Genomic DNA, 4,082 nt, shown 5'->3' with positions numbered 1-4,082 from the left:
CATCGATCGATCGTTCCAAAGTTAAAATGATCAGTTTTCATGGGCCATATTGTTTTTTGTCATTTCACGTGATCACTGAGATCTCATTATAATGTCATGAGATTCTGATACTATGCTACATATTACAAATTCTATATAGTCATAACCCATCTTTTGACTTCTTTTTCAAACTTAATATATGATAAGAGAGTTGTATATATCATCACCATGCACATATAACTATATAGGCCCAACATTATTTAAGCCATATCAAACATGCCATCGTTATCTTTATACCCTATATAACTAGGAAAAAGAACAATTGCAAATTAGTTCTAACAATTGATATTGATTGACGAAGCACCCATATATAACATGAGTTACATATTATATTCTCTTGGACTTAGAATATATTTTTACTGGGGTAAAAAAAAACATCAATTATCAAAAATACATATGAATAATATTTTCATGAATTAAAAACAAAATACATGTGGTAAAATTTGAAATAAACAAACAGAATTATAAAATCTTAAAAAAGAAAAAAAAAATATAAATATTTTAATGGGTCAATACATTTAATTATTAAAATACTTAAAATATTACAAAAATATTAACATATGTCTATGCAATTTATAAAAGTTCACTGGGTCAATTGATCCCACTCGTTCCACATTCAGTTCGCCCTAGTTATATATATATATATTTGTATATAATTAAGCAACTATGTTAGAGTTTATTTGTTAATTAGTATCAATTAATAATATATATTTTAATTAGCTAGAAACACAGTTTTAAGAAAACACACACAGAGTTCTAAGATTAAGCTTTGCAGAACCATTACATATCGATCGAAGAATAAAGCTAAAGAAAAAACGGTTATGGCAATTATATGTAATATGGGAAATTCTCTATTTTGTTCCACCCGTTATGGGCACCTTTATTTTATACATTTCAAAAAATTATAACTTAAATTCTTTATATGACAATATATATTATAATTATAATAGATAATTATGAATTTTTAAAAAATTCTGAATAATTTACATTGTCAAAAAAATATAATTTAAAATAGCTAATTGCACGCAGATAAAAAAATAAGCATGCGTGCAATTAACTATTTAAACCATATTTTTTAAATTATTCAGAATTTCCTGAAAATTAGTAAGATATCTGTTACAATTACAATGTACACCATAATACATTAAAAAAATAGGTTATAATTTATTTCATGTGCTGTAAACAAAGACGTCCCTACCAGTAGAAGAAAAGTAACACACCCACTAAAATTACCCTATATATGTAATATATAATGAGTTTGACATATATTTTAATTTTTCCAAAAATTTTCGAATTATTATGATGCCAAAAAATAGAATTCAAAATAGTTAATTGCAAGCGAATAAAAAAAAATGCATCTTTACAGCTAGCTGTTTGAGCCATATTTTTGACACCGTAAATTATTCAGAATTTCTTAAAAATTAGTAAGATATTTACTATAATTACCGTATATAAAAAAATTTAGGTTATAATTTTTGTACCAATCAAAATAGAGACATTTCTACCGTTAAAAACAAAAGTAACACCCCTATTATAATATAATTATCCTATCTAATAGATCATTAGTTTGGTATATATTCCAAATAGTACTACATACTATTTCAAGGTTTAGGCTCCAAGGGAATAAACTCACATGCATAATAATACTAAAATCAGAGAGATATATATATAGTACTACTAGACAGTACTATATAGTGTCCTCTCTGGCTTAGACATTAGTCATTTAAATGGACTATGAACCCCGGCCGAAGGTTCCTTTGTCAACTAGATTAGACAAATATTGTGTCGATCACTTACTGGGAAAAGAAAAAAGACAGAAGAAAAATCAAGGTTTTATTAGCGAACATCTTATCCAAACCAAAAGAAAAAAGACAGAAGAAAAATCAAGGTTTTATTAGCGAACATCTTATCCAAACCATTTCAATCAAATCAGTGTATATTTATAATTATATCTCTCTCTTAATGATGATATTAGTTTCATATTACTATTAATCATGGTTGTTGGGGAATAACTTGATGATTGTAGGGGAGTCGTCATGGTGACATACATATGATCTTAATATTTTTCGTTTTCCGACACTATTATCATTCCTGGCGATTTCTGTGGTGCGGCTGTGAAAAACAACCGCAGCGGAGCATTTTGGTGGAAATATTTTTTTATGATTGAGTAGAGATTAGTTATTTGAGATATTTTATAAATTTTTATAAAATTTTAAATAATTTAGAATTTCAAAAATTAGATTTTATTCGCATAATAAAAATCAGTTATATGTGTAATAATTTATTTGAACTTAGTTTTTGACACTCTAAACTATTAAGAATTTTATGAAAAATTTACAAAATACTCTAAATAAGTACAATATATACAGTCATTCAAATATTTCGCACTAAAAACTACAGGATGCAAACCCAAAAAAGGTTGCACAAATGCAGTTTTTTTTTCACAACAGCAACACCCTGTCATTATTATCTTCCCATGTAAATGTCCATGATTACACAATGTATTTTGCTTAAATATTTATATATATATATATATATGATTGATTAATATAAAATTTTCAATTTTAGTCGAAATTATATAAGATAAATAGTATTGGGAGTCCCCAAGCTTTACCACTTGTATTAATAATGTACTTAACTATTTTTAGCAATTAGATCTCAATCTTTATATTTTGACTCACATAAGTCCTAATGTTATATTTTATTAAATAAAATCTAATTTATAAAGGTAAAATGAGATTTTTAACCCAAAAAAATATATAGCACCCATTTGTTTTTTTTTTCTTTTTAACTAAGTTAATTAATTATTACCAAATATATTTTTACTTAGATTCACCGAAATATTCTTATCAAATATTAAAAATTTATTTTCTATTATACCTCTAAAATATTTAATATCACTTATATCTTAATTAGTTTATCATTTTAAATAAAAAAAATTACATACTTTAAATTTTAGAAGCATTAAATTTATTATGGGTGCTTTTTTATAACTATTGTGAGAATTTTGAACTACGCAATGGCACATAATCGTAACAACTAATACAATGATAAATCAAGTATTATTCCCATGTAGACTGTTATTCACTACCAAAAATTAATCTTTAATTCTAATTGATTCAACAAAGAATGAATTCAAATTTATAAAACTAGAGGAATAAAACAATAATATAATAAAATAGAACAATAGAGAATCAATACTAAAATTTAAATTCAATGGATTAAGATTTAGAATTATTAATTTCATCAACTATCCATCTATGTCTCTCTAATTATAATTTAAGAATTCATATCTCTATTGTGATAGCGGATTACAATTGTAAATTATATTCTTACTAGGGCTTATAATTCTCTACAATAAGCAATCTCCTACATCTATGTGGTAAACTCACATATTGCAGACATTAAACACGTAATCCTTAAGCTACACAAATCATACAGGTACTTTCGTCCAATATAAATCTATAATTATTTTACTATAGCATATTTATCTATCACTTCTCAGATCTCAGGTTAAAATCATATAAATCATGTAAATGGTGATCAAGCATTCACAAGCATTAAACACAAGTCAAATAATTCACAATATTGATAGGAAATTCATAAAAATTGTATTATGTAATCATAAGGTTTCAAGAGAATAAGAAGAAAGAGAGAGGAGAGAGGGGAGTAAGAGAGATGAAAGAAGAGATAGCTAAATTATTCTAAAGCATTCTTTTTATAGTGATAAGGTTGTGAAATTTTTTTCTAGATGTTTCCACTTGTTACTTGATAATGTTCCAAAATATCTTTATTTGAATTTCAAATCTCGTAACTCTAGTTTGTGTAATATTGTAGCTCAAATATCACTAAGTAAACGTCCGACTTTGACTTTTTTTTTGTGAAACAAGCTTTCATAGGTTTTTGAATAAGCTTTCCAACGCCACCAAGAACACATAAATTGGATATGTGAGAAGGAGATATGATAAAAATACCAAAACTGCCTCAGATTCAAAATATGTGAGATTTTTTCAAACAATTTAAATTTGAATTCTCCTTTATCT

This window comes from Humulus lupulus, chromosome 1, assembly GCF_963169125.1.
Source record: "Humulus lupulus chromosome 1, drHumLupu1.1, whole genome shotgun sequence".
NCBI lineage: Eukaryota > Viridiplantae > Streptophyta > Magnoliopsida > Rosales > Cannabaceae > Humulus > Humulus lupulus.
This window is presented reverse-complemented; position numbering follows the sequence as displayed.